This window comes from Sorex araneus, chromosome 1, assembly GCF_027595985.1.
Source record: "Sorex araneus isolate mSorAra2 chromosome 1, mSorAra2.pri, whole genome shotgun sequence".
In the NCBI taxonomy this organism is placed as follows: domain Eukaryota; kingdom Metazoa; phylum Chordata; class Mammalia; order Eulipotyphla; family Soricidae; genus Sorex; species Sorex araneus.
The window spans coordinates 431,969,701-431,994,593 of NC_073302.1; the positions used below are offsets into that span (position 1 = coordinate 431,969,701).

At 45.2% G+C, this 24,893-nt stretch overlaps 1 protein-coding gene and 1 non-coding gene across 2 annotated transcripts in view; one reads left to right on the top strand and one right to left on the bottom strand.

The window, feature by feature from the left end:
* The window catches only part of EXOC4 (exocyst complex component 4), an 858,640-nt gene that overhangs the window by 530,159 nt on the left and 303,588 nt on the right, over positions 1–24,893 (top strand). The window lies entirely within an intron of this gene.
* LOC129401180 (small nucleolar RNA U3) lies at positions 47–268 on the bottom strand. The gene has a single exon (XR_008628133.1). It is a non-coding gene; the product is annotated as a small nucleolar RNA U3 (small nucleolar RNA).

Sequence of the window (24,893 nt, forward strand, 5' to 3'; positions counted from 1 at the left end):
ATATATATAGATATAGGTTGGTTTTTTATTTTTGTTTTTCACCAGAACCACTCGAACTGCTTCCTCTCCCTCTCCCTCTTCTAAGGGAAGAGAAGAATGATCCTCAATGTTTTTTTTTAAAAAAAAAAGGTTGCAAAAGCAACACCTGGAACTGGCTTCATGCTCAGGAGCAGATGCTCTGGCTCCTCCTCGTGGGCTCGGAAGCTCTACATGATCAGGGAAACTTCTCTAGTAACGAACTACAGAAATGATCCCTGAAAGGAGTCTTCATATATATGTACATTATATAGAAACATATAATATACATGTGTTTCTGAAGTGTCTTAGGGGAAGGTATTTTGATAAAGTCTAGAGAGAGCAGCATTTAGATACTAAGTGGGTGCTGAAAGAGAGACTTATTTTGACATCAACTTCACTGATGGGCTCATAGTGAGCATCTCCCCTCTCTCCTCTGGAGGCAGCCGCTCCTGGTGCCCAGGTGACTATGTGAACCCTGGGAAGGTGCGGGGGGGGGGGGGCACACCTCCATGTGAGCATGCACTCCAGCACATGGTGACATCTTCTTTTGTCCCCTAGGTCACTTTCTTCACTGTAGTCTTGATCCCCACAGAAATCTTTAAAGTGATTTTTAAAATTTGTATTATTGGGGCCTGGAGCGATAGCACAGCGGGTAGGGCATTTGCCTTGCACGCGGCCGACCCGGGTTCAAATCCCAGCATCCCATATGGTCCCCTGAGCACCACCAGGGGTGATTCCTGAGTGCATGAGCCAGGAGTGACCCCTGTGCATTGCTGGGTGTGACCCAAAAAGCAAAAAAAAAAGTATTATTCCCTACTGCCCCCCAAATATTAATACTCATCACCTATCTTGGGTCACTCCATTCTCTCTCCCACAGCTGCCACCTTCCTCTTCCTGTCTGTTGCCCGTGCCTATTTTTATTTTTATTTGGCTTTGTCTGTCCATCAACTTCCTGTCCTACCTAGTAGTGCACACCAAGAGAAAACCATCTAACGTTTCTCTTCCTTCTCGTCTATCTCTCATCTGAGAATCCCCTACACCTGGAGAGTGGCTGAAACACCCAGCCAGCTACTTCATTACCTTGCCTGCGTTCCTTCCTTGGTTTCAGGGCAGAGTCTAAACCAGAGTTTCTCGACTGGACACCATGTGGCACCCTGTGAGTCCCCAGGAGCTGGGCCGCAGGTGAAAAGTGCATAAAAGGGGTCCCGTGGTGTCTGGTTGGATGGGGATGATACAGGAAGGGAGAAAGGTTGCAAAGATGGAAAATGGTTGAGAAACACCAGTCAAGCTCAGCGTTTCTTATTTGTTGTTTGGGGGCCACTCGGCTGTGCTCGGGGGGCCATCTCTGGTAATAGGCATCCAGTCAGGGTCATGGAGTGAAAGGCGAGAACCTTATCCACTGTCCTGTCTCTCAAGCCCGACACTGGGACTTCTTCAACATTTTCCCACTTTCTGCCTAGGCAAGTTTTACATGATGCCAGGTAGATGGGGATATAAATCACACACAGAAACCAAACACTCATGATAACACATCAACAAGGCAACTTGCATAAAACAGACCTTTTTAAAGTTCCGCACGACCCATGCGGGATTGGGGTCCACAGTCTAAGAAGTGAAGCCCTAGACCAGAGATTTCTCTGCCCCCCGGTGCCCAGAGCAGTCTCGGGCTGCACAGTCATCTCCTGCCTGCCTGCCTCTCTGCCAACAACTCACTGTTGCTTAACAGAGCACGCCCGGCCTATGCGGTGGTGCCACGCGGAACCCGGGTCTGGGCTCTTACTCTGTACAGTGTTTTTATTTCCGCCTTAATTAGCAGTCTACAGGAATGGTTCTCCTGTACTCACCAGTTCACACGTGTAATAAGAGTGATGCTCCCTGCTCTGAACCCTTGCCAGGGAAGCATGGAAGACCTGCCTCCCCACCGCCACCTGCCCATAGCCCTTGTCGTTGTGCTCTGCCTCTGGGTCTGGCTCTGTGCCCAGTTGTTTCCTGTCCTCTTGCCATAACCACGGCCCAGTGTATGTACCAGCTGTCTTCCGATTAGCCTTTCCTGAGAACAAATTGCTCCTTCCTTCCCCTTCCATAGTACATGCGTATGTTTATGTCACAGAATCCCTGGTGGCACCTTCATTTGCTCGCAGGACGGTGTTCTCTCATGACAGGGACGTTTCCGAGAATGGAAAGTGTAGCTGCTTAATCCTCGTGCGGTTGTCTTCTTGTGTAGTGAAGAGCGAGTAAATTCTCTGTAGGTGGGTAGAAGTACGTCTTGGTCTGGGTTCGACTTGGCTTGGCTTTGGGGCCACATCCAGTGGTGCTCAGCGCTTACTTCTGGCTCTGTGCTCAGGGATCACTCCTGTGGTGCTCTACAGAATGTGGGTGGTGCCAGGGATCGAACTGGGCTCGGCTGCATACAAGGCAAGTGCCTTGGCCTCTGTCCTTACTTATCCCTGCACCTCACTGGATGGAAGTATGGACAGATAATAGTTTTGTCCTGTGTTGTTCCTGTATGTAGCAATCTAGCTTACATAATCCATTAGCCTTGTTAAGTCTCTTTCCAGTCTCATCTGGACAGGGTACTGCCACAGAAGTGGAGGAAGCCTCTGTTTAGATTTTCATATAGTAATTATTTATTAGTACTCTCACGGGCAGATGTAAATGTGTGGTGTATAAATAGATTATGGGATGTTGTTGACTCTAAACTGCACCACCATTAGGTGACTGCTTCCGACTACGTAGTCAAGATAATTTTGCATTTTAAAAATAGAGCATAATTATCTGCTATGATCACCTAGACAAATATCATGGCTTACTTTACATTTCAGTAATTCACATAATAGGGCACTTTCCAACGTTCACCAGCATCCTCGATGTCGGCCAGAAGCTAAAACTGACTATTCCAGGAATCCTGAGTCTATCTTGAGATTTTTGGTCTTAAAATCCTCCCCCTACTGTGTCCATGTGGCAGAAAGTTGGGAGCAGTGAGTGTAGCCTGAAGTACCCATAACATTACTTACGAGCATTATATACCAGTGCATTTGACTTTGGGTTCTTTATGTATTTAATGAATATTTGCTGTTTTATTTCTTTGCTTTACTCCCTGTATGAACTGGAGTGATAGCACAGTGGGTTTGCCTTGCATGTGGCTGACCCAGGTTCGATTCCTCCACCCCTCTCGGAGAGCCCGACAAGCTACCGAGAGGATTCTGCCCACACAGCAGAGCCTGGCAAGCTACCCATGGTGTATTCGATATGCCAAAAACAGAAACAAGTCTCATAATGGAGACGTTACCAGTGCCCACTTGAGCAAATCGATGAACAACCAGACGACAGTGCTACAGTACAGTGCTAAACTCTGTGTATATACACACATGTACACACACACACATTACTGCCTACCGTACATTATTTTTGTTCTATTTGCTTGCTGTCACTATACTGACAGGTTAAGCTGGTTATGATGCAGAGCTTAAAAAACACTGTTTTGGCCGTTATCCATAATTCAGATAAGACAGGTGCAGAATTTGACCTCCAAGCCCCAGAAATTTCTCCATGGTTGTGAATGTGGCTTGTAACTGTTCTGGAGAGGAGCAGGTCGGGGGAAGAGTTACGCTAGCTATGTGTCTCTTGAAACCTAACCAGTTTCTGCTGGCCAGCAGTCCTTTTTCTTATTTACTTTCCCTCACTTGCTGATGTTTCTTGGTTAGTTGCAGAATGTCATGGATGTCTTTGGGGAAGCCAGTGAGTAATCTTGTGACCAGGAAAGGTGAACTGAGGAAATTTACTTACTTTCTGCTGTAATGCTGACTGTATTTTCTCTTGACCCCCTTCGTTAGAAGCCGTCAGTAATGATTCCGTCTCTGCAACTCATTCCTAAATAAAATTAATTGGAAACGAGATAGCTCCCTAATAATGATGCTTGTTTTGGCATAATGGGAGAAAAGGATTAAATTCTTTGTTCTAATTAATAGGAATGAAAATAGAATCACAATCCGTGGTGTGGCAAAATGAGAGAAAATAAGGCTTGTAAGTAATTTTCATGGTTGTTTAGGAATAATTGTTTCATTATCAAGTTAATAGTTTTTACAAACAGCTTCCATTTCCATATCATATTTCCACAGTAGCTCTTTATTCAGATTGCCTAAGCAGAAGCTGACAAGAACTTGTTTTAAATCCATCCCGTGCCTAAAATATGCATCCACGGTGTTTCTGGGCAGCAGATATGGCAGGAAAGACTTAAGGTAGGGGCGGGAAAGAGAGGGTCAGGTTGGAATCGGTTGATTAATAAGACAACAAAATTCATTCACCAGCTTGTTTCAAAGGAGACTCTTATTATTCTGGAGAGAAATTAGACATCAGATCCCTCCTGGGCCCCAGGCTCTGACATGTGTTTTATAATGACAGTTAATTAGATGCTGTCTGCAGCAATCATAGGCTGTCATCCCTAATACATTTCTGGGAAGTTGAAGGACAGGAGAAGTCACCCCCCCTCCCCCCTCCCCCCTTCTCGTAACTGAAATCAGTTGCCAAAATTAACTCTGAATATATGAGGCACAAGTTCAACAATTATGCAGCCATTCTGCATCTTGGTGCCCCCTGCTTAGTATGTGCTCCGCGTTCCAGACTCCGCCGGGTGTGCCTTCCGCAGACGGAGGTGTTACCGCAGCCCGCATCCCATTTCAGAGCATCTCACACACAGCAGCCGCTGTCCCCTGGACCCGTGGAGGACGCCACGGATGCTGGCAACTTTCACGCTGGACCACGCACAGACTCCTTCACCAGAGGCTCCTCCCTCCATATTTATCAAAGCCGAGTTTGCCAGGCACTCGTTAAGATGATTTACTCCCCTGTGTATGTGTGTGTATCTGTATGTGTGAGCTAGAGAGTCGATTTAAGGTGTGCTGTCTCTCCGTGTGTATATCTGTATCTGTAAACAGGAAATTCGGATCTCTTAGATTCCCAGTGTCTCCTTTTGCTGGGCATCCTAGGCACGCACCAACAAAGTGTCCTGGAGGAGAGGCGAGGCTGGAAACCCTACCTGTGACACATCGAAAGCGGTTACGGGTCCAGAGTGATGAAAGTACAGTGGGTAAGGTGCTTAGCTGGCAGGCGGCTGTCTCAGATTCAATCCCTGACATCCCATGGGTCCCCTAAGCACCGCCAGCAATACTCCCTGGGTACAGGGCCAGGAGTAAGCCCTGAGCATCATCAGGTGTGCCCCCCCCCCCACACACAATAAAACAAAGTCAGAGATCATGATTTTCAGGGACCTCAGATTTCAGAACTGTGTCTTAACTCTTTTCATCTTGTGTCTTCTGCTTCACCTTTTGGGGGGAGTGAGGGAAGGTGTTTAGGGTGGTGTTCAAGGCTTACTCCTTACTCTGGGCTCAGGGATCACTCCTGGTCGTACTCGGGGAACCCTCTGCAGTACAAGGGATCTCACCAGCATTAGCCATGTGCAAGCCAAGTGCCTTGTCCCCTGTGCTATCTCTCCAGCCCCAAACTCTTTTCATCCTGACAGAGCTTGTTGCAATTTTACACCTGAAAATGTCTTATTTTGGTGCGAGGTGATCCAGTGTTTGAGATGAAACTTCCTCCTCCTGACAGTGTGCATCTGAATATTTTCCCTCGTGGGATATTTTTCCTCCTATATTACGATGGGAGTGACTTGGTGCAAGTGATCAGACTTGGCTGAGCTTGAGTTGGCACCAGGGAGAGCAGGTGTCGGGACAGGTAATCACATAGGTAATCACCCGCTCTGGTGGGCCTCAGTGGGCCTGAGTGGGGGACTCGGTGCTGGCACCTGTGGACTCCCCAGCAGTGCTCACCTCTGATTGCTGCCCTTGCACATCCTCAGCCTGTCCTCTCTCTCACCTCAGCAGGCCACGGGGTTTCAAACTGCCTGTGAAAGGGCGCACGCATTGGCTTCGTGCCTTCCCGGTAGGGAAGCTCACTCTATAGTGAGCTGGGAGCCTCTGTTTCCCGGCGTTTAAGACATGTCCGCTCAAGTGACAGGTGTAGATCCCATATTTCCAGGCTTGACCCCCTGAGAACTGAAGACTCTCGGTGGATTTCAAAGCTGGCAGGAGAGGATTCTCCAAAGAGTGTCTCAGCAGTCCAGGTTCCTGTTTTCGCCCTGTCCACCTCCTTCTAGAGAAAGGAACCAAAGTGAGTCCGGCAGCTTAGGAGTGGGGCCAGGTCATTTTACTCTTTTACTCTTTCCCAGGTGTGACTTGAATTGTTTTTTGCTTTTTGGATAAGGCTCCCTGGATAATCGTGCAGACCTTCTGAGTGTTTCGTTCCCCTAAGTGGCAGATGCGGTTCCCAGAACATGCCCGACATCCCGCCCCACTGCTGCTTACATCTCTGGGTTCTTCTTGCACATGGCAGTGCTCCGGGATTGAACCAGGGGTTCCCGCAGGTCCACATCTGCTCCAGCCCACTAAGCTCTCTCAGCCCTCTAGGTACTGTCTGAGGGTTCTTGTGAACACTGATGATTTGGGGGGCTTAAATGCCGGCAGTAAACTGGCTTTCTTGGAGGTCCTGGCTCTCTTTCCCTTTTTCTGATATTCATATATACACAAAGTTGTTGGCCCACCAGATTCTCTCAATACCAGTGATTTCATAAACCTCTGATGGAGTGGATTTTTTTTTTTTGGGGGGGGGGTGTTGGGCCACAGCTGGCACCTGGCGGTGTTTGGGAGACCGTATGGGAGGCAGGGGATTGAACCTGAGTAGGCTGCATGCCCTGCCCACTGTACTCTTGCTCTGACCTATGATGGAGTGGATTCTATAATTGACAAGGACATGGCTAAGAAGGCTGCTATTTGCTGTGAGTAGCAAAGACCTTTGACAGTTTTGGAATCCCCCCAAACCCACCATCCTAAAAGCAAGACTGACATTTTAAGCCCCTCTTCCTGACATCAGGCCCCCAGAAGACCCGAGACAGGTGCTTTCAAAACATAGTGCTTGGAGATGACACTGAGTGACATTCACCGTGCCTGATGAATGCAGATAAATAAGATTCTACTTGTTCCTAGGATTCTGTATTCCATGAGTCCCCAAGTTTACTTTGGTCTACCATCCCCTTTTCAGGAAAAAAAAAATTTATTGAGTTCTCCCCTCTGGAAATCTACCTTCATTAATCCAACAAACAAATGTCCCCCACTTGCACTGGCGGCTTTTTTACTCCTACCACCTCCTCCACTTCCATCACCCCATTGCCCCCCCCCCCCGCCTCCCCTGGTGGAACTTTGGGAAAGATTGCTCTACCCAGTGAACTGAGCAGGCAGGGTAGAGCGGCCCAGGCTGCAGGGTTGCAGACAGTTAACCTCCCTGAAGATCCGCGCTGATGGCTTGAATTATTCTCAGGCATGAGCAGAAAGTATATGCTTAGCCAGTTCCATATGTGTTACTATTATGGTTGCTTTCTAAATGAATGCAGCCTCCTTACCAGCTGTGGACTCTGCGTGTTTGCTAAGGTTTAAAGATGTTTCAGTGGGAAGTTGAGTACTTTGAATGAAGATGTTGAAAAAAGAAGGCAATCAACGATAATGAGATTATATATATACACATAAAGTTAGCTCCCAGCCCGGCACATAGTAAGCATTTATTAAGTGTTAGCTCCAGTTGAAGTTACTGCTATTATTCATAGGCCGTCCCAGCTTAACTCAAGTTATGTGTTGATCATCAGTACATACTGATCTTGCTTTTGAGCATGAGAACTTCATTTCACTTGTTTTGCGGGGTGAAGTGGAACCTCCTAAGCAGTGTTCAGGGGGCTCGAAGGCCAATCTAGCAATTCTTGACCGACCAGGCTGATGGTTCAATGCACAGGCTATGTGATGTAGTGGTGGGATGGGAGGTGGGGGGGGCACCAGAATGCCACTGATGCTCAGGGGATTGGACTGGCATCAGATACATACTAGACAGAGCCCCTAGGCCCTGCACTATCTTCCCAACCTCTTGGCTTCATACCCCCATAAGAAAAGTCCTTTTAAATTTCCACATCGTTCAAGTTTAACTTCTTATTCTATGTGTGCATATTGCAGTTTATGGGCCTTTACTGTGGGCATTAGCTCCAAGTTTATATTTCCATTGGGTTTAGTGAAGCTGATGTTTTCAGATGAATTAGATGGACAGTGTGGAGCTCATCGCTGGACCAGTTTCAGAAATCATTGAGGCTTATGGATAATTCATAATGTCGACTCAAAGTTTATGATTATTTTTCCCCTGAAGATCTGAATCTTCTCAACACCCCACCCATTATTAGTTTAATAATTGATGATGAAAGCATGTTCCATCTGATGAAAGCCTGATACCTCCAGCCACGACCTGGACATATGGCAGTAGACACAATAGTGCCATGAGTTGGATGGAATTGGAAGGCATCATGCAGAGCCAAGTAAGCCAGAGGCAGAAGGACTTACACATGATCTCATGCATCTGCAGTATGAAAGAAAACAAATCAAGGGTGTGGACGATAACAATCTAGACTAACCCTTGGATACTGAACAGACTTGAGAGTTCCTCTATTCTCAGAAAATGAAGACTGGGAACAAATACGCTGCCAGGAATTAACACATGAATGTAAGTGGAGGGTCTCAGTTTCATAGGTGGTGCTGAGGGAAGTAACAGTATGCACCCAAACCGCAGGTGTCAGCTACCAGCTTCCAAATAATGGGGAAGTGACAGAGAGGGGGATGGAATGTTGAACTGGAGTGGACATAGGAGTAAGGGGACGGTCCTTGGCATCTGGCAGGGGGAGGGAAAGGGGGCGTGTAGTGCAGTGTAGTGCAATAAATTTGTCCTTCAATGCCAGAAACTCTGTTAGAACCCCATTACCTAACCGATCATTTCAAAAGTTTTAAGAAACACTGCCGTGACTTTGGGACTCCAGGTCCCAAATTTAGAAGAATTTAACTTTTTTTTTTCTTTTTGGATCACACCCAGCGATGCTCAGGGGTTACTCCTGGCTTTGCACCCAGGAATTGCTCCTGGCAGTGCTTGGGGGACCATATGGGATGCCGGGAATCGAGCCCGGGTCGGCCACATGCAAGGCAAATGCCCTACCCGATGTGCTATCGCTCCGGCCCCCGAAGCAGAATTTAACTCTTGACGAAGTCCAGTTTTCAAAAAAGTTGGGCAACATTTTGCATGATTTAAAAAGAAAAATTTGTTGTATCCGAAGTGAGGAATTTCCCTCCTGAATGTTTCACTATGGAATGGCATATGCCGAAGTTTCTTCATCTTTTTAATCTGCAAAAACCTCCTCCTTTGTGGGTGGTGGGAAGGGGTAGAAACTGACATGCTGAAAGGCGTGATGCATCTGGCTTCTCTTTATATCAGAGGCCGTATCATTGATCCCCTATCATTGATTGCCCTAGAAATAACTCCCAGCCCCGTGTCAGGCCACTGCGTAGAGTAGACGATATGACGGATGCAGCGGGACATCTGCAAGGACACGGCTTTCTTCATCTGTGCACACTCCATAGCTGTCTGTTGCTCTTGTCTTTTAGCTGATCACATTTCATAAAGTTGTTTTCCATATGCAGGTGTACCGGGACTGGGTGTGTGTGTGTTGGGTTGGCGGGGGGGTGGGGGGGTGGAGCGGTGTTAGTGCAGTAGAAAGGACTGTGGCATTGGGCTGGAGCGACAATACATGGGGTGGGGTGCTTGCCTTGCACATAGCTGACCCAGCCAGGTATGATCCCTGGCACCTCATATGGTCTTCAGCCCTGCCCAAAAGTGACCTCCGAGAGCAGAGCCAGGACTAAGCCCTGAGCACTGATAGGTATGGCTCAGAAACAAAACAAAGGAACAAAAAAGACCGTGGCACAGTTAAGTCATCCAGTTACCCAGGGCAAGAGAGTGTGTTCCCCTGCTCACAGCTCCTGTGAGGCAGCTTTCGTTCCATAAGCTTGTTCTTTCCGTTTCTGTTGACTGCTCAGAGAGCACCAAGAGACAGGAGAGAGCAGAATTGGAATGCAGATAAACCATGCAGTAGAACAGAATTTCCCAAGATGGATGATTCCACCTCCTGGGGGACGCTGGGATGCTCCAGGGGAATGGTAGTAGTCTTCGGTGCCGTTGGTTGGGGTGGAGGTGAGGGAGGTTTTCTGTTGGCTGACTTTCCTTTAGGAAAAGTAGATTTCCAGGGGGTGCTGAGTAATTTTCTTTTTTTTTTTTTTTTTTTTTTTTTTTTTTTAAATTTTATTGAATCACCATGTGGAGGGTTACATAGTTCTCAGGATTATGTCGGTTATACAGTTCTCAAACACCCTTCACTTCACCAGTGCCCATCTTCCATCACCAACCCCCCCAGTATACCTGCCGCCCCCTCCCACCTCCCCAGTCCCAACCCTTGCACATGATATGTTTCACTTCGTTTACGCCTTATTTCAATTACATTCCATGTTTCAACATACAACTCACTACCGTTGTTGGGGTTTCCCCCAAAAAAGAAAAGCAGTCCTATTGCCAAGGAGGCATTTGATAGTTCTCCATTGCTAAGAATATAGAGATATTAAGTCCCGCTGTTTGTTACATAGTTTTTCTTTTTCCCCCTTGCCCCGCGCCACCGAGTTCACGCCTGTTTTAGTAATCGCCACGCTGCCTGACAAGGGAAAAAAAAAACCGAAAAGGATGGTTATTTCCCGTCATCAGCAGGCGTGGGGCTCTGGCTTAGTTGATAGACTTGTAGAGTATCTGCAAGCAGTCTCTGGAACCGACGGTCTTGCGCTGGTGTCGGCTCCGGCTCGAGATTCCACCAGCGTCCCGCTGTTCCTTGTACATAATTTTTCCCCTTATATCCCATTCCCACGCCACCAGGTCTGTTTGCTTAATGGACATCACACTGTAGTTGATGACACACCGCGTTTCTTCCCGAGAAAGAAGAAAATTTCTTCTCAGCCGGCGTGGGGATATAGCTTAGTTCAGTCTAGTGAGATGGCTACCACTTTGATTGCCTTCAATATTTCAGCAACAGACTTACTATTAGGATCTCCCACAAAAGTCCGCCCCATTAGAAAGGAACCATTACATATTGCTCATACTAAGATGACATTAAGTCGCGCGGCCGCGGCAGCGGCCGCGCGGTTTTGGGTTTCTGTATAAAGTCCAGGGAAAGTACAACCAGAAATAACATCACTATAAACTTTTACCCTTTTATGGTGCTCATAAGATGGAGAAACCTAGAGAGAGGCTCGGCGTCTCCGTTTTGCGCTCAGGAAAACCGCGGCCCCTGCGCTGTGTTCAGGAGGGAGGAGTTGAGAGAGAGACAGGTTAAAAGAATTGGGGGATGCCCGGGTCCCACAGCTTCAGCACGCCGTGGGGTCTCTGGTCCCATGCCGGAATTAGTTCAGTGGGCTGCTTGGGGTCCGAGGGCGCTCCCTCGGGCCCCTCCATCATGCTCCTTCCACAGCCGGGTCCAAAAGGAAGCACACGTGGGGGAGGTGGGTTTAAGTATCTAACTGCGGTGGGCGGGGGTCGCCGCCCCCGCCCCCTGGGGACTCCCGCAAGCGCGCTCACGTCCTGTTTTGGCTGAATCGGCGACTCCGTTTTGCGCTCAGGAAAACCGCGGCCCCTGCGCTGTGTTCAGGAGGGAGGAGTTGAGAGAGAGACAGGTTAAAAGAATTGGGGGATGCCCGGGTCCCACAGCTTCAGCACGCCGTGGGGTCTCTGGTCCCATGCCGGAATTAGTTCAGTGGGCTGCTTGGGGTCCGAGGGCGCTCCCTCGGGCCCCTCCATCATGCTCCTTCCACAGCCGGGTCCAAAAGGAAGCACACGTGGGGGAGGTGGGTTTAAGTATCTAACTGCGGTGGGCGGGGGTCGCCGCCCCCGCCCCCTGGGGACTCCCGCAAGCGCGCTCACGTCCTGTTTTGGCTGAATCGGCGACTCCGTTTTGCGCTCAGGAAAACCGCGGCCCCTGCGCTGTGTTCAGGAGGGAGGAGTTGAGAGAGAGACAGGTTAAAAGAATTGGGGGATGCCCGGGTCCCACAGCTTCAGCACGCCGTGGGGTCTCTGGTCCCATGCCGGAATTAGTTCAGTGGGCTGCTTGGGGTCCGAGGGCGCTCCCTCGGGCCCCTCCATCATGCTCCTTCCACAGCCGGGTCCAAAAGCGGTGCTGAGTAATTTTCATTGAAAATGGCCAAGTTAACTTTGGAAACCTCTGTTAAGTCATTTGAAGATACTCTAGTGTCTACAAAGAAGAACTAAATTTCAGCTTTCTTGAAACTCAAAGGATACATTTCTAAGGAGGTATAGGATGAGACTCGGTGCTAGAGGACGACAAACATCGTTCTCTTCCAAGGAAATACATCTATCACTTTTTTTTTTGCTTCTTTGGGGGGTCACACCAGCAATGCACAGAGGTTACTCCTGGCTCTGCACTCAGGAATCACCCCTGGCGGTGCTCAGGGGACCATATGGGATGCTGGGAATCGAACCTGGGTTGGCCGCATGCAAGGCAAACACCCTACCCGCTGTGCTGTCGCTCCAGCCCTTTTTTCTTTTTTTGCTTATTGTATTAGCGGATATGTGGTTCTTTGGGCATATATAGCTATCCTTGGGGGGGGGGGAAGTGTTCTTTAATAAAAGAAATAAGGCAAAATAGGGTAAAACCCTAGTTTTAGCAAGGATCAAAAGCTGAAGAAAGTGGGGGCTTCCAATTGCAAATATTTGACTTTGAAATAGAGCTTCACCACTTGAGGAAATTGAGTTTTCTGGTCTCTTTTGTTGCGCTCTTTATTTATTGTTATGAGTCTATTTCCTAATTCCACCATGATGCTAGGAGTGCGGGTGGTGGTTCTTGATGCTGTGGCTCCGGCAAGAGACACAGTGGCGCCCCCGTCCCCAGCTCTCCCTCTCCCTATCCCTTGCCAGTGCTGGCTGAACAGACATGATTTGTACATTAGTCTCAGTCCTCTATTAATTTATTCAATCATCTCTCAGGAGTTAATTGAACATCTTGTCTCTTGTTCCAGACATTTGGCACGTGTTGCCCCCAAGCCCAGTTGCTTTATGTGGAAAATGGGACCACCAAAGAAGGCTAATTGACCTCTTTGTGAGTGAAGGGCTACAGAAAGTGAATGATGAATTGGGGTCCATTGTGCGCATGGACAGGATTCGATCACTCTTGTCTCTAATTTTTAAGATTGTGTGTCACTCGTGAATAAGGCAATTCATATTTGATTTGCGTCCTCTTAAATCATCAACATATTATTTTTTAAGAGTTATCAAATGTTCAAGAGCTAGCATTTGGCTCAGAGCAAGCCTATTCAGATGTCAAATCATCTGGAATAAATTCAGAAAACAGTTGCTTTGGGGCTTCAAATGGGTGCTCTCCACAAAATATGATTTTCTTTATTGCAAGTTTGGGCTCTGAATTTGTTCCCTGCTCTACAGCTGTTCTCCTGATTGCTTTCTGTCTAAGACTGCCTGTCTGTAGTTCACTGAATATTGATAATCTGAACCAAAACTGTCCTATAACAAGAAGGCCTCATTAGCCTTCCGGAACAGAACTAAAGTGAAAACAACCCCCCTCCCCTACCCCCCCCCACAAAAAAAGCAAGAATTTTCTTTTTGCCTTAAATACAAAGGCAGTTAGGCCTTAAACAAATTGCTTAATTTCTATTTTCAGTCATTATTTCATAATTTTTTATTATTGAAATTCTGTATTTAGTTTGCTATGGTTATAGAACAAAGCTTTTTTTTTTTCAAAATCAAGATCTTTGCTGATTGTTTTTTTTCTATCACAGTAAGTTACTGTGATCACAGAATTCTCTATGAAATTAGAATCAAGAGAGAGAAGAGAATGGATGGCTACTTGGGTTCTAACTTTTACACATGATGAATCACTTTTGATTCGTATCCCCCATACGGTGTTCAGGGGCCCAGAGACCACATCCTGTGAAACTCAGACAAACAAGCCTGCAGTTCAATGCAGGGCCCTGATTCTAATTGGAGGGGGTCAGTCATGATAGAAAAAGGTAAGCCAAGTTCTTTCTAAGTCCCCTTAATAACTTTCAGCAGAACTTGATCTGGTATATTATCTCCCTGTATCTCCTAGAGGGACTGAGAGAGAGTGGAGTTTGAGGCACTTGCCTTGCATGCAACAGATATTGGCTTGATCCCCTGCCTCACATGGCATGTGAAGTACTACCCTGGGTGACACTTTTTGTCTTCCCACTGTTACTCATTTGGAGAATTGGAGGATGACATTCTAGCCAGTTTCCAAGCTGTTTTTTCTTTATTCTGTTACCTAACGGCGGAAATCATACCCAGTCAGTGACAGCATTGTCTAAGTCTTTATTAATCCCTAATGTGTCGTCTGCCATATCGTGTTTTTTTCCCTTTAATTTAATTCTCTAATAGTGTTTCCCTTCTAATTGAGCCTCACCTGGACTTCATCAGAGACTTTTAAGTAAATTGTTACAGTGTTAATTAAGATTTTATGGCCACACAATATGCTGCAATAGGCATGATAGGGTTTGGCCTCCTGCCTCTTCAAGTAAGCAACCCTCAAATACCCTTGTGCTCTTTCTTGCTGCCTTAGAAGATTTGATATAATGGAGGGATGATGAAGCAATCAGACAAATTCCATTGATTCATCTCTAGGAATATAATTCATGCGGTATCTTGCATGCGGAATCACCTCTGGAGCATAAATTTACTTTGCAAAGTTGCACTAGAAAGGTAATTTTTGTTTTGGTAGGCCATGGGATTTTGCTTTTAGATACTGTAAAATTTATACCTGCTGCCATCTTCATTATATGTAAGTGAGAGCTTTAAATACTAAGCATTTTGTCCTCCCCAGCCCCCATATATAAAAATGAGGAGGTTAGTTTTTTTTTATGGCCTTTTCAAAACTGCTATTATTTTTGCTGTAGTGCTGGGTGAAAAATGTGCATTTATGTTATCATAAAAAAGCTGAGGGAGTGAGGCGTAGAATAAGAAACAAATATCTTAGAAAATGTTCCACAACGCTTTTTTTTTTAATAATGTAGGAGTAGCACTGTAGCACTGTCGTCTTGTTGTTCATTGATTTGCTCAAGTGGGCACCAGTAATGTCTCCATTGGGTTGTTGTTACTTTTTTTGGCATATTGAATACGCCACGGGAGCTTGCCAGGTTCTGCTGTGCAGGCAAGATACTCTCGGTAGCTTGCCGGGCTCTCCGAGAGGGATGGAGGAATTGAACCCAGGTCGACTGTGTGCCCTACCCACTGTACTATTGCTCCAGTCCAAGCTTCTAAAATAGTCCTCAAAAATACAATAAATATATTTTTCCTGGAAGTCAAAGAGATAGGAAACAGTATAGGGAATAAGGTGCCTATCTTGCATGCATCTCGCCTCAGTTTTATCCCTGGCACCATGTATGTTCACAGTGTAGGAGTAATACTGTTTATTCAGTTATTGATTAAGCTGACTGAATTGAGCGTGAACTCCACATTACTTCTTTTATTCTATTCTGAATGTTAATTTTATTTTATTATTTTATTATTATTTCCCCCATTTTTTTATTCACCGTGAGATACAGTTACAAAGCTTTAATGTTTGAGCTTCAGTCATACAATCATCAAACACCCACCCCCTTCACCAGTGCACATTTTCCACCACCAAAATCCCTAGTATCCCCCCAGGCCCCCACCACCCCTGTACCAACCATTCCCCTGCCTGTGTGGCAGACAGTTTCCCTCATACTCTCACTCTACTTTGGTTACATTTGATATTTCGACACAAGTCTCACCACCACTCGAACCTGCCAAAAAGGCAATGCTAGACGATTTGTTTTCTATTGCTTGTTATGGATAGAATATAATGTCCAGGAAACTCTGTGTCATTCTCTTCCAGGAGCTTTAGTTTATAGTCTCTGGGTCTTGGCCATTGATGAGATTACATGGCGGGCAGGGGCAGTTTGTAGGTGTGACTGCCAAGCTTCTGGAAAACTGGGACCTGGGGGGAGGAGGTCCAGTCCCTATCCAAGCGGGCTTGGAGATCTCAGTCACGGATTCCCGCATATCTGGGTTTTCCTGCCCGGCTGCTCTCTGGTGAGGTTCATCCTGTTTTGGGTGAGGCTCATCACAATGCTTTTTAAGCACTTTCTACACTCTCTAGACCTTTTGGATCATTTGGGAAATTTCAGCTCTTGCTTTCCTGATACATAGTCAGGAGTCTTATCTTGATGATGTATTGGGAAGCTGGTCATGTATCTTGGCAGAGGGTAGATGTGAGAATGATGGCTTTTGTGGACAAGTGGTATTTTCATTATAGTTAATGGTTCCTAACAATTTTTTGAAAATAATTATATTTTTACTTTTAGTCACTATATAATGGTAGTCTGAATGCTTTAACATTGATCGTTGCCTTCACATTGACAGTTTCCCAAAAAGCCTTCATTATCTTCATAGGTGAAATAATTTCCTCTTCCTGTGATGACTTTTTAAAGCCAGGAATAAAGCACCCCATTGGCATTGGGTATGACAGTGTGGCCAACTCCGTGAGAAGTTTTGTTGTTGATTTATTTTTGTAAACATAGATAAAGAAGCATGAGTGATGCTAGCAGCCTCGGAATCGAGGGATATGGGTGCTCAGAAGCTGATTATAAGAGGTTGTCACTAAACAGATTCCTTCCTGTGCAGACTGGTTTGAACTTACTTTTTTTTTTATTATTAGTTTATTTTTAATTAGAGAGTCATCGTGAGGGTACAGTTACTGATCCATACATCTTTGTGCTCATGTTTCCCCCATACAAAGTTCGATAACCCATCCCTTCACCAGTGCCCATTCTCCACCACCAGTAAACCCAACATCCCTCCCCCCCTCCCCAGTCCCGTCTCCCCCCACCCCACCCTGCCACTATGGCAGGGAATTCCCCTTTGTTCTCTCTCTCTGATTAGGTGTTGTGGCTTGCAATAAAGGTGTTGAGTGGCCATTGTGTTCAGTCTCTAGTCTGTATTCGGCCTGCATCACCCTTCCCCCACATGACCTCCAACCACATCAAAATAAGTTTTTAAGGTTGTGCCGGTGCTGGCTCTCTGAGGTTACACAGGGCTGGCTCTCTGAGGTTACTCAGGTGCTGGCTCTCTGAGGTTACACAGGGCTGGCTCTCTGTGAACTTACTTTTTAAAAAATAATTTTAATTTTAGATACCATGATTTATAACACTCTCTGCAATAAGGTTTCTACCATACAGTGCTCAACACCATACCCTCCCCAGCTGTAGGATAACATTGGTTTGTCCTTCCTGACCCTTGCCACAAGGAGTTTAGGTTTAAGTGCTCTGGAGACACTCTCATTCCTTTGTTTATCTGTAAACTCTTCTCTACACCCTCCTTCCCAATCAGTTAATCACCTTTTCCCTAATCAGATTCTGTTATCTTGTAAGATCAGATCCTTCTAAGGACTCTGAATTTGTATTGTAAGTTAGTATCTTTTGCATAGTTTACCTTAAAGCAATGTTCTTTCTATATGGACACAGGAAGACAGTTAATATTGTGCTCTGTAACTTGGGAGTTGATTGACTCCAATAATATTTACTCCTGGGCATCTGCTTTCTCAACTCAGTTGCCCTTAGTTCCTAGCACCCCAAATGCAGGGTCCCAACGAGGGAACGGAATGGATCCAGGGCAAGCTGTGAGCTACCCTGGCATCGAAATGGGCCAGGCCAAAGCGCCACAATACTCAACTATAAGTTGAGAGCATGGTCATAGACAAATGCTGTCATCATCCAAAGATAACGACGAGACTAGGACCCTGCTGGGGTTAGGAAGACTAACCTGGCCTGAGGACTGTGGTCTGGAATATATAGTGAATGTCCTCAGGAAGAACCAAACTTTACGTCTGATATATCTCTTACTGTGCTCATACAGAAGACATTGCTAGAAATATTAGAAGTAGATTTACTACAACTATGTAAGTGGATTACTACTGAGGAAAGGAGAAAGCGACACACCCTTGTTTGCATCCCACCCTTGAGCAGATCTAGTAATCTTCTTAGATGAGATTTTGTCCTTGAGGAGTGGTCTTACCTCTTTGTTGATTTATTAATGTTCTGACCCACCTTTGTGTTACCACCCCATGTGATTGCTATATAAACTAAGACTGTAGGAGAAGTAAGGGAGAAGACACAAAAGTAGGGAGAACACATAGTGGGGAGAGAGAGAGAAGCAGAATGGGAACAGAGATTGGAATAAACTGCAATTGACACCGACCAGCCCGGCGCTCGTTCCTTCTTTCGCCTGCCCATCTCCATCAGCCTCCCTGGGGTGGGGGAAGCGGCATGAGACTACCGAACACGGGTGACGGGAGAGATAGAGCCCCGAGGCCCCTCCACTTTGTGAACACACACCCAGCGTGTTCCTCTTACCCGCATTCCCTACCACAGGAGATCAGATTGGTAGACCAGTTTTCAAACTCTGCTACCTTTCTACAGAGTACTTCAAAAAGCATCCTGAGGTACAGAGAGGTGCCCACATTTGGCAGGGAGGCCTGTCCAGCTGTGTCATTGGCTTCAAGAAGGTGACCTGCAGGAACAGCAAGGGGACCTAAAGGGATGGCTCCTTACTGACAGACCACTCTTCTCCACAGCAAGAGTTTTGGAAGAAACTCTTTGAGTGTAGCATCTCTGTGACTGCCGTCAGGCCGTGAGACTGTGTCAGTATTTTAAACTAATTGTTCATTGTTGCCTGTTAAAATGCTAAGTGGTTATTTTTCATCACTCCTCTTGTATGCTTGGTATTTTGTTTTCTCTTTGTTTTTGGTTTGGGGGCCACCACACCTGGCAGGGCTCAGGGAATACCCCTAGCTTTGTGCCTAGGGGTCACTGCTGGCTCAGCTCTGGGGACCGTATGTAGTGCCAGGAATAGAACTGGAGTCAACAGGATGCAAGGCAAGCATCTGAGCCCCTGTCCTATCTCTCCCACTCCTCTGCTCATAACCTTCCTTGCTTTGTGGTGACCCCACACAGGACCTGACAGAGCTGGGCAGATGATGATCTCTTGCTGATCTTGGGAAGTATGAGCCCTGGCCAGTGAGCCAACAGCACTGACGGCAGGCAAACACGCTGCCTTTGTTCCAGCCAGCACTCTGGTTCTAAAAGAAAATGCCAACTCCTGTCCTATTATATCTTTATAGATAATGGAAGCTATAAGTTATGAAATAAAACTTAAGAAAAATAGCCTCCCAATGTAGAATTCAAGTGCCTAGGAAGAAAGCTGTTGGGAATGGATGACCATTGAAGGCTACTTGGTTCCCTGATTTATTTGTTAGTGTCTTGGAGCAGGGGTGGAGGCATTATTTAACTCTCGATCAAGCCAGACTTCTTTGGGGTTCCTGGATTCACTGGGAAAGTGCACTCAGTGTATAGGGTCTGAAAGCCAGGATAGCTGGTCACAGTGTAAATGAATAGCTGGTAGACCAGAGGTTTGGGTCTGGTTTTCTCACTTATGAGTGGTGCTTCCTTCAGCTTAATCATTTGTTTCTCTGGATGGATTTCTTTATCTAAAAAAGTGATAATTGCAATATCAACGAATACCTTTCTGGTTGTAAAATTTATTATTTCTTCTTATGTTTGTTGGATTTTTCTGGTCCCATGCCCTACATTGATGACTCCAGAGGACTGGTCTTGTGTGGGACCTTATTTTTCTGTTTGGGTCTCCCTATGGGGTTCAATATTTGCTCATCATAATCAAAGAAATAGGGGTTCAGAACCTCAGCTCCAGATTGTATAATGAGCTACATTTTTTTTTCCGCCTTTAGGCAGGTAACCATGAAAATACTTGCGTGTAGTGTTTGACAACACACAGTGGTATTTTTGTTGTTTCAGAATTAGCTTCTTCTAATTTTAATCATTTCCTCTTGGCTATATATACATATAGTTCCTTTGTAATCCTACCCTGTCTGAATCTTCAGCTTAATTTATCAACCAAGTTGGGTGAGTACCAAAAGCCTCCCAAGAGTTGTAGTACTTGTCGAAGTTCAAAGTCTCTTTCTGTTTTTGTTGAGAACAACTTGTTAACTTTCTTAGCCCGGAGGAAACCATCAATCTAGACATCACTAGTTATTTGTCAGACTGACACATTAGGAAATGTTATATTCATATATTTGCCGGTTTATAAAAATAAATGTAACCTCCAAGGGCATGAAATAATTCTGGGATCCGAACTAGTTAGACACCTAGACCTCTAGGCTTACAAATAAGCAGATATCCTCCTGTGGTTATTATAAAATTGTTGGATTGCTTCAAATCACACAACTGTGCCCATCGTGGGACCTGGAGGGCATTAACATTAATCAAAGTGATGCAAAATTCAATTAGAAATTATCTGATCCTCCCTGCTTATTTGATCTCACTAGGCAAGGAGTCTCTTTTGCAGTCCTCTGTTTGAACAGATGAGACTCAGATGAGACGGGCTGAAAACTGTCAAAGGATCAGTTTCAAATCAGGACAGAAAAATGATCCCAACCTGGGAGTATTTGCAGCAGCAGCCCCAGTGGAAGTGGAGCCTGGAGCAAGTCACACTTTAATGGCTCCCCTGAAACTCTTTCTTTTGTAGATAAAAATCTGGTTCAGTGAATGCTAGCAGTCATTGTCCTTAGATTAAATATGCCCAGGACCCCAGGTACAGGTATGTTACAGTTATGCTTATGTGTATATATATAAATATATGCATAGGATATGTGGTTCTACTACAGTTATACTCTAAATATAGGGCAAGGGGTATGGTATCGAAAGTTGAGCGTGTGAATGTGCTGTGAGAGACGAGATAATTCTCGGCCTATTGTCCTCTGGCTTGAGGTCCATGCCCTGGTGGATTCAGCCTGGGTTCCTAGCTCCGGCCACTGGAATGCAGAGTGGCAGAGTAGAAACACCCAACTGTCAGGACAGTCTCTAATTCAGTTTGAATTCTTCTCTACTGTTTTCATTCACATAATAACTTTGGACAGCTTAACTTCACTTGACTTCTTGTTTAAATGGGCATCAATGTTAACTGCAGGAAAGTGTGATTTTTTTGTTTATTTGTTTGTCTGTTTGATACCCAGCAGTGTTCAGGCTTACTTCTGACTCTGTACTCAGGGATCATTCATGGTGATGCTCACGGAACCATATGAGGTGTGTGTGGGGATGGGAGGGGGGCGGCGGACAGGGCAGGGATTGAACCAGGGTTGACTGCATGTAAGGCAAGTGCCTTACCCATTGTACTCTTTTGCCCTTACCTGAATTCTTTTTTAATAAATGATCTTAATCTTTTATTAAGTGATTTTTTGAGAGACAGTAAGGAGATTAAGGTGTTTGCCTTGCATAAGACCAATCCAGGTTTGATCCCAGGTATCACATATGGTTCCTTGGGGGCTGGAGCGATAGCACAGCAGGTCGGGCATTTGCCTTGCATGCGGCCGACATGGGTTCGATTCCCAGCATCCCATATGGTCCCCCAAGCACCACCAAGAGTAATTCCTGAGTGCAGAGCCAGGAGAACCCCTGTGCATCACCAGGTGTGACTCAAAAACAAAACAGAACAAAACAAAACAGAAACCACATATGGTTCCTTGAGAACCTCAAGAAGTAAGCCCTCAGCATAGCTAGGTGTGGCCCCAAACTTAAAAAACAAACAAACAAACGAAAACCTTCTGTTACGCATATCCCATGGACATAGCCATTGTATGTGCTCTAAAAACTTTAGTTTTTAAAAGCCCCTCCCAATAGTAGATACGTATAGCATCCATTGTCATCGTAGCCCTTAATTGAAGTACTCGCTTTGGAGTCCTCTGCCAATGCTATGTGTGCTTAGAGATACCCAGAGATCAGGACTGTCATTTCTGGCAGAGTGGATCATAGTCACATGTCCATGTAGCCTTTGGTGCATACAGAGGAAGCAGTGCTACGTGTAATGTCTATCAAACCATGCCTTGAATATCATCCTGCTGATGGTTCACCTAGGGTGTATATACATGAACAATGAGTTTTACATGATCCTGCATGGCAGAAGGCCAGGATACTCTTCAAATTCACCAAATTACTCATCCGTGCTTGTACTCCTGGACATTTGCATTTTACTGTTGCAATAAACAGTGCATTAAGTAAGCTGTGTGTACAGAGCTACATTATTCATGTATATTATATAATATACATGATATTATATTATACATTATAATTATATGTTATATATTACAATTATAATTATATTACATTATGGCATAATATAATATATTATAGAGAGCTATAATATTCATGTATATTATCATTAATCGTGGGAAATTTTAAGCACTAATTTATTTGGAAGGAAAAAGTTTCCAATTTTGGTGAGATAATAACAATAGCTTGGGTCTTTCTCCCTTTGCTTAGGATAATTCCTCTGATACATCTTCTCAGTACCGGAAGGAGATAGTATAGGTTTGGGGCTGTAACATATTCAAATTTTACTAAACTCTCTTCAGTTTAATTGCTCAGACTCTCAGTTGATAGCACCAAGTATCAAGTGAAAGTTTTATTCAGTAGATAAAGTAGATGATTATTTCTTATTTATTTTGATTTGCTTTCTATGGACAACTTTCGAATGTGATAAAATCTTCACACCCCCATCCTTATGTTCTTAAAAAATGGTGATCAATAGTTTAAAGCTTCTACTTTAAATGTCATTCTATTTTTAGTGACAGTATTATTAACAGTTTGCTTGTGTGCTGCCAGAAATTGAATCCAGAACCTCAAACATGCAAGACATGTTCTCAACCACTGAGCCACGTGCCCAAACCAACCCCAACTATTCTTAAAATATTAGTAAAGTTTTCTGTTTTACTGTTTAATTTTTTCCTAAAAGCACATTCTCATTTGATGAACACAGGGGCTTTTCTCTGCTTATATTTTCACCCATAATCTTTCTCTCTTATTAGCCCAAAGGTCAAGTGCTAGTACTTATAATGGTGCTCAGTAGTTATTGAACTCTAGTGGTTAAGATTTCAAGAGACCATTAAGACAGAAAAATGTACCTCTGATATCTTAATTTGCTCCCTCTAATTGAGATAATACACCTCAATAATTATTCCATAGGTTTATTGACCCAGTTGTTCATTTGACTTCTCATTTGAACCCTCAGTCTTTGCCTTGCGGAGTCCATTTAACCAAGTGATATATGAAGACCCTGGGATATCAGTATTCCAGTGATGGAGCACAAGCCGTGACCAGGACTTTCTTCTCCCTCTTCTGCCTTCCTCTCTGGTGTCCATTCTTCTTCTTCACGACATCTCTTTGGTGGCCTTCCTCACCGAGCTTGACGGCACAGGCTAGATAGAACGATACTTGCGGATTTCTTCAGAGTCGGTAATTAAATGACATCACCAAGTCTTCAATGCATCTGCTGTGAAAGTCAGAAGGCTAAATTATCCCATTAAGGAGAGAAAAGTGTTGGTTGGTGTTAAAGAATCCCAAGTTTAGTATGCTGAAGAGTTGCTTCGGGAAAGCTGTTGAAAGGCAGTTGAGCATGGAACGTAGTGGGAAGATTGGAGGCTGGAAGGCCATGTGGTTCAGAACAAGCTGTTCAAGAATCACAGCTGCACTCAGACTAACTTTTAAAAAAAGAGGACTTTTTTTTTTTACTTTCCTAAAAGCAGTTAACTCTTTGGTTACTGGTTTTAACACAGAACAGCTCTGCTACTTCTGGCAGATATTAGCAGCTTCATGAACCCAGAAAAGTGTATGGTAGTTAAGTGGAGCCCAGTTTGAGTGAGACTGATGCTGTGAATTCTGTCCCATAGGACCAGCTAATTTCACTCAATTAAATTGCCGTCTGTCATATCACCTCCCTTAGTTAGCCTTCCATACTGCCCCATCACAAGAGGGGTGAGTGAACGGCCTCTGTTGATGGACTTCAGCATGCAATCACTGTGGCACCCTAGCTTAAATCTCTCTTCTGTGCTTGTTTGGACTAGAGCCAAACACAGTGGGTAGGGCATTTGCCTTGCACATGGCCAACCTGGGTTCAATTCGTCCATCCTTCTCGGAGAGCCCGGCAAGCTACCGAGAGTACCCCGCCCGCATGGCAGAGCCTGGCAAGCTACCCACAGCGTATTCGATATGCCAAAAACAGTAACAACAAGTCTCACAATGGAGACATTACTGGTGCCCCCTGGAGCGAATTGATGAACAGAACAACAGTGCTGCAGTGCTTGTTTGGTTTAGGAGACAATTCAAATTTTTTTCATTTATTTATTTTATCTTTGGGGCCACCTTTGTGATGCTCAGGGGTTATTTCTTGCTCTTTTCCCTGGAATCACTCCTACCAGTCCTCTGGGGACCATGTGGGATGCCTGGGATAGAGCTTAGGTTCGCTGCATGCAAGGCAAGCACCACAAGGCAAATACCCTACTCGCTCTAGTGTCTCTCGGGCCCTTGAGACAGTTCTTTGAATTAAAATATTCTTGCTTGTTGGGGTATAATAAGACATATGCATTCACTTTCCATCCACGATTCCTGGCTCACAGCTTCTAAAACCTTTAGAATCTCTGGAGTTATCATAGATGCGTTTGCATGCTGATGAGTCTTCAGGTTGACTGAGTGCCCCTCGTTAGCTTCAGGGTGTGTGTGGGGGGGGGTGGTCACAGAAAGAGTAAAATATTTCAGTGCCCTGCTCCTGGGAGGGGAGAGAGAGTAAATATTGAGTTCATGGCCAACAGCTGGTGACTTAATCAATCATGTCTACATAATGAGGCCTTCATAAAATTCCCTGAGCATCAGGATTTAGAAGATTCCCAAGCTGGTGCACACATCCATGGACCGGAAGGGTGGCAGACCCCAAGTCCTCTGAGACATAGCTCAGGGCCCTTCTGGATCTTACTCTGTCCTCATCTGTCTGTTCATTTGCACCTTTCTAATATTCTTTCTAAT